The following is a 6,000-nucleotide window of genomic DNA, read 5'->3' as shown; positions in this document are numbered from 1 at the left end:
GGGGCGCCGCCCCATTGGCCGAGCGCGGCCCGTCTGCCGCGCTCCCATTGGCCCGCGCCGCCGCCGGCCCCACCCCGCAGCCGCTCCGCCATTGGTCGCCAGGCCCGGGAGGGCTCCGCCCAGGCCCCGCCCCCTCCGGGGTCATTTAAGTTTATGGAGGAAAATAAATAAATAAAGCGGGAAATAGAAATGCGTAGAAGGCGGGGGGGGCGTGACGGGGGGGAGCGCAACCTAACCTGCTGCCTGGCCCGCGGCGGCCAATCGGTACCCGAGTGCCGGCACGACTGACACCTCCGCCTAGCCAGTCAGCGCTCCCGAGCGGCGAAGACGGCCCCCTAGCGTTCTAAAATCCAGCCAATCAGAGGCGCCGCACGTTTGACCGACGTTCGCGCCTTCCAATAGGAGGGGCGCATAGCGGACCGGCTTCGCCTATCGAGAACTAGCCGTGAGTCGCGAGGAGTGGGGCGGGCCCAGACGGCGGCGGTAGGCGGGGCTCGCCTTGAGTGGCGGCGCTGCGAGCCAATGGGTGCGGGCCGGCGGGGCGGGGGGGCCGGGGGCCAATGAGGGGGCCCTGCGAGGCGGCGGCGGCCGCCTCTGAAAGTGCCGCGAGCCGGCGGCGCCCAGCGCGGGGCAGGGGAAGATGAGAGAGGTACCGGCGCTTCCGGGGTCAGCGCGCGGCCGGGGGCGGGGCCCGCGCGCGCTCCGCCCACCGGGGCGGGGCGGACGGGTGAGGGGCGGTGGGGGGGGCGAGGGGCTGCCGCGTCCCGGCGAGGAGGGAGCGCTCATGTTCCGGGAGGGAGCGGCGCTGCTAGTCCTGCAGGGGGAACGGCTCGCACCCGCCGCCTCCCGGAGCTTTTTCGCTGTCCCGAAAAAGTTTTGGAGCCGGCGGGGCCGCTCCCCTGAGGGTGCGCGCGGCCGGAGAGGGAGACTTGGCAGCGACGTTCCCCGCGCCTGTCCCCCCCCCCGCGCTGCTCCTCCTCCTCCTCCTCCTCCTTCTCCTCCTCCTCCTTCTCCTTCTCCAGCCGCGCCGCTGGGAAAAGTTGGCGGCGCTCGTTTGTGAGCGAGGGTCGGGGAGGGAAGAGATGCCCAAGAGCCATCTGGACACAATCCCGTACAGCGTGCTCCGGGATGACCCCGCTCGAGCAGAGAGGTCGGAGCGGGTGTGTGGCCCACTCCAGCCTTGCCCAGCCTGTGCTTCGGTGGTTCTGAGAAGGCAGTGCCGGTGCCCGGGATGCCGGGCTGGGCAGGAGCTGCTCGTCCTCCCGCACGGCAGAGCTCAGCTGCCGGGGTAGTTTTTCGGGGTTTGGTTGGTTTTTGCTGCCGTCCCCGAGCGCTCACGGAGCAATCAGCTGTTTGCCCGTGTTCCCTGCGGAGGCTCTGGCAGCGCGGTCCCACCCGAGCGCTTCCCGAGCCGTCGGCCCCTTGTGCTTCCTCGCAGCGCCGGGCAGCTCCTGTGCCGGGGGGACAGCGCCGTGTGCCCGGCGTGCCGTGTCCCTTCAGCAGAGAGGGGGCTCGGCGTTTGGCAGTCAGCGGGAAAGAAATGGGTTTGCAGCTGGAGGAGTAAACGGGCTGCCGCACTGCCCGTCGTGTTCCCACACTTCGCCTCCTTTTGTAGCCCGGCGAGTCGGTGCTTCGCAGGTTAAAAGCCCTCCTGTCAGCCTTGGAGCCCTCTGTGCAAATAGGAAATTGTGGGAAAGTAAGACTCGCTGTCGAGTAAAGCGAATTAACGTGCAAAGCCTGAAGCTCGGCTCTCTGCGCGTAGTCATTATTTGGGAGCAAAAAGTATCTCTATAAAAGCTGGTATTGTCTACAGCTACCGGATCACAGTCCTGAAATCCAAGCGCTTTCCTGGGTCTTTCTGAATGCCTGGATGTGCTCTCATACAGAAATGATGTCTCTGGTATTTACGGGGCTGAGGTTGTAGAAATGCAGAACCATTTCGCATCTGTGAGTCTCGGGGTGCTTTGCAAGAAAGGGTAACTCAAGACAAAAATAAATCTGTGATAGGAAAGTACTGTATCCTTCTCTGATACACACAAAAACCCCTCAGAGGCAAGAGATCTTTCAGCTGTTCAGAGGATGCAATGAGGACACAGTATTAGAGCTGACTGGGAGGATCCTTCCTTCCCCAGTGGAAAATGTGGTATTTGTGAAGCAGTTTTCTGCAAGAAAGTTCCAGTTTTACTGAGCAAAAAAGTTACATTATTCTGGCCAGGAAATTAAAGTGATGGTTCATGGCTACCTGCCTTGCAGACTTCTGTCAATTCTACTTTCTGCTTACAAGGAGAAAGCACAGTTAATAAAATCTTCCCCTTAAAGACTTCCACCTTTCCCCCCCCCCTTTTTTTTTTTCCTTTTTCTCCCATTTTCTCCCCTTTAAAAGGAATTGCTTGGAATTTTTATTCCACAAAGGACGTGAGAGCTTTACTTCTTACTCTGAAACAGAACTAAGTATTTTTTCACAGCACAAAAATTCCAGTATTTGGCCAGCCCGATTCAAAACTTCTGGAAACTTGGGGCCAGATCTTTGGCTTGTACAAACTAGCTAGTTCCATTGTGTTTAGTCCACAGAGGATTTGGCCTTAGTTAATTAATGGTTCACCCAAGGTCATGCAGCGAGTTGATTTTTAAAGCTGGAAACTGAATCCAGAGCTGTTATTATTCAATCCTGTCATATATCTTGAAGTTTGCTGCACAACATTATATTTTTCTTAGACAAGCTGGATTAATAAGAGGCAGAATCCACGAGGCTCTGATTGCAACTTTTCTTAAAAATCATGTTCTCAAAAAAAATCTATTCAATCGTGATCTTACTAGAAAAGCAAGTAAATATGTTGTAATTAGTGCATAGGTGACACTGACTACCGAGGGAGAGAGAGGCCTGAAAAACTGCTTTTGTTATTTAAACCTTTCTTTCAAAGTACAAAAGCATTTGATTGGCACTTCACTGATTTAATAGTCCATTTGTAATGCAGGAAGAACATTACAGAAAATTTTAGCATTATTTTAAATCTCATCATTTAATCTGTAGGTGTTTTTTAAAAATCCTCATTTCTAGGAGAAGAAAACTTTCTGATAGCATGTGGAATCTGTGACTAGTCAGTTGTTAAAGATATGAATGCCTTGTATCTTCCAAAATGAAATGGTTTATGAGTCTTAAAATGTATCCCTTTTGTTGCAGTAGCACAGAAGTAAAATACGAGAAAAATCCTTCTGGCTGAGGATTTAATGTTTGGTCTTATTGTGATGTAACATTAGGAATGGAACCTAAGCCCTCTGGTTTAAAATCAGGGCTGCCAGCATTCATATTAAAGTGAAGAACTGTTCAGATCCTGTGCAGCAGCACTGTCAGATGTACGAGATACCAGCTAGCCCATTCGATTGTCTGAATTTAAGAGCTGGTTTTTCACCTCTTCTTGCATAAAGATGCATTGTGAAGGTGGATTTTTTTTTTTTTTTCCTGTTTTACACGGGGGGAAGTTATAAAGACCAGAAATCTAGACTGGCTGCACACACCCCTTTCCCCCAGTGTTGCTATTTTTTCAGGGGAAAATAAGATTTCATGAAGTTCATAAATGCTTGTTTCTGCCTTCCAAATGTTTGAGGAGTGGCTTCATTGCTAAAATATTGTATGCTAGCAAGACTTTGAATTAAACAGCACTGAAATTATTTCACAATGTCAAAAAGCAGTCAGTGACAGAGTTTGTACAGACCTTCTGCCTCCCAGGCCACAGCTGCACCTATTGGCTTCATTGTCCCATCCCTCCTACGCACATGCATGCCTGGCATTGTTTTGGAAATACAGCAGAAACTTGATAATTCAAACTGATGACTCGGAGAGCCACTTGTGGAATTAATTTATTGGGTAAATTAATGACTAGAAAACCAGGCAGATTTAAGGAAAAAAAAAAAAAAAAGGTGGTGTGTCATAGTGTATGGTTTGTTACCTCAGTGTGATTTATTTGTCACTGCATGAATTGAGTATCTTGGAAAATATTTTGTTGGAAATTTTGTAAGTAAAGTCTTAAATCTCAGCATGGTTCTGTTCTTGTTATGTAAATCTGTGAGGGGAATTGGGTTTTCAGCTCTTCAGTGACGAGTTATAATTTGGGATTAGAAATTAATCCATAGCACCTATTTTGTGGCACAGGATTTATAGCATGCCTCAGAGGTTAAACCATAGCCTTAGTATACTGATCTGTGCTGTAGGCTTATTTGATTTCGGCAGGGCTGCCTGCCTAAGACAAATAGGATTTGATCCTTGCTGGGTAACCTTGGTCAAAATCCAGGCAGCCCTCAAGACTTAATATTTCCATCAGGTATTAGAAAATAAGTGTGTTCTTTCTGTTTATTTTTCACAGGGCCTCAGTATTGTTCAGTATAGTTTGTCATGTGAGGCTGTAAATCCCTTCAAGCGAGGTGGAATTTTAGATTTGCAAACTGTTCCCAAATGATTGCATGTGTATCATGAAGGAGAAGGCAGTCTTCTAGCCAAGAATGGACAGAATTTACTGAGTTTAGCTCATTAAGATTCCAGAGTGACTGCAGATATTAATGTAGAAGATGCTATGGGGAAAAATAATTATTTTTAATTTGCTCGAAGTACCAAATTAATGTTAAGTAAGCAGAATTCATCGGTAATTGCTCAAGAAATCTTACCAGCAGTTTAGGCTCTCTGAAGAGAGAGGTATTGCAGAGTGTGCACAAATCATTATATTATTGATAAACAAAGAAATTACAGTGTCTCAAATTGGCAGCTATTAGTAAACTTTGCTTGTTTGCCTTTACACAAGCATGCTGACCCTTGATCTTGGGTATCAGAGCAACCCAAGCAAGTCAAAATTCAGTTCTTCAATTTTCATGAGCAGTATATTCACTGAGAAGAATCATTGAGCATATCTGACACAGAAGAAAATAGTTGCCATTGACTAGTTTTCACAACCAGAGGTGATTTTGGAAGGTCTGTGTTCCTTTGGGAAGTCCCATGTTTGTGACCTGAGTAGGGTGAGCAGGAAATAAAAAGATTTTGGTGTGTAGATAATTTTTTGCTTACTGATATAAATGGATCTCAGATTATACTCTTATTTTCCCAGATATTAATGAAAGATGCCTCAAGGAATACCAGAATAAGACATTTTGCTATCAAATTTCCTTTGTAAGAGAAAGTTCTGATTTTGATTCTTTAACAGCTTATTCAAATAAATAATTATTCTTTCATCATTCCTTATTTTTTAAATCCAGCATGGAGTCCAAACCAGTTACTGCTTCTTATATTTTCTTGAAAGCATATTGAAGACTGAATACTTGTTTACTGGTTTGGGTTCCTGGCTTAAAACTTGTGCCTCATGAAGTTCTCTGCCACGAATAGCATATTTGACTTTAGGGAAAAATTGCTCACTCTTTGTTTCCTATCTGTGCAACAAGAATAATACCATGTACTGTCATCACGAATATTTGCAAAGGTATGTACGTGGAGAATTCCAAAATGCAACCATCAGAGTTATAAATAATATCTAAAGTAATAATTTCAGATGGTAGGTGCCAATTTTTCCATTGGCTGTTTGGTTTGACAATAAATACCAGTGTCAGTAGTTTTATAAACTTTGGTGTAGTTATTCTAGGTTTACATCAGAAAACAGAAGGTGGCTTAGACATGAATTTCCTCTTTGAAATAACTGAAGTGACATCAGTGGAATTATACAGGAATGATTTTGGCATTGATACTGCTGAAAGACATAGTGCTCTCTGAGTGCTTTGGCCTCATACAAAGTGAGCTGTATTAGTAGTACAGGGGTTCAAAGCTCCTTTGGAATTGTAGTCTCCTCTCTACCATTTTAATTTTTTAAGTACTGCAGCTAGCAAGTACTGTTTCTGGAAGAGCTTCCAGGATTCAAAACTGTGTGTCTCCTAGCCAATAGTAATTGTGAAAATGAATTGCCTAATTTTCCATGTGACTTTTAGCATATCCGTTTGACTAAAGCTTAAGAAAGTGGAAGTTTT

General features: G+C 46.6%; 1 protein-coding gene across 2 annotated transcripts in view; it reads left to right on the top strand.

The window, feature by feature from the left end:
• Nucleotides 1-519: 519 nt before the first annotated feature.
• ZBTB20 (zinc finger and BTB domain containing 20) overlaps nucleotides 520-6,000 on the top strand; it is a 501,814-nt gene continuing 496,333 nt past the window's right edge. The window contains exon 1 of one of the 2 annotated variants that reach the window (XM_032751110.3): nucleotides 520-649. The gene's annotated coding sequence lies outside the window, so the exon portion shown is untranslated. The remainder of the gene's footprint in view (nucleotides 650-6,000) is intronic. The other variant, XM_072925281.1, reaches the window with a different exon arrangement.

The sequence above is a fragment of the Taeniopygia guttata genome, chromosome 1 (genome assembly GCF_048771995.1).
Source record: "Taeniopygia guttata chromosome 1, bTaeGut7.mat, whole genome shotgun sequence".
Lineage (NCBI taxonomy): Eukaryota > Metazoa > Chordata > Aves > Passeriformes > Estrildidae > Taeniopygia > Taeniopygia guttata.
This window is presented reverse-complemented; position numbering and strand designations above follow the sequence as displayed.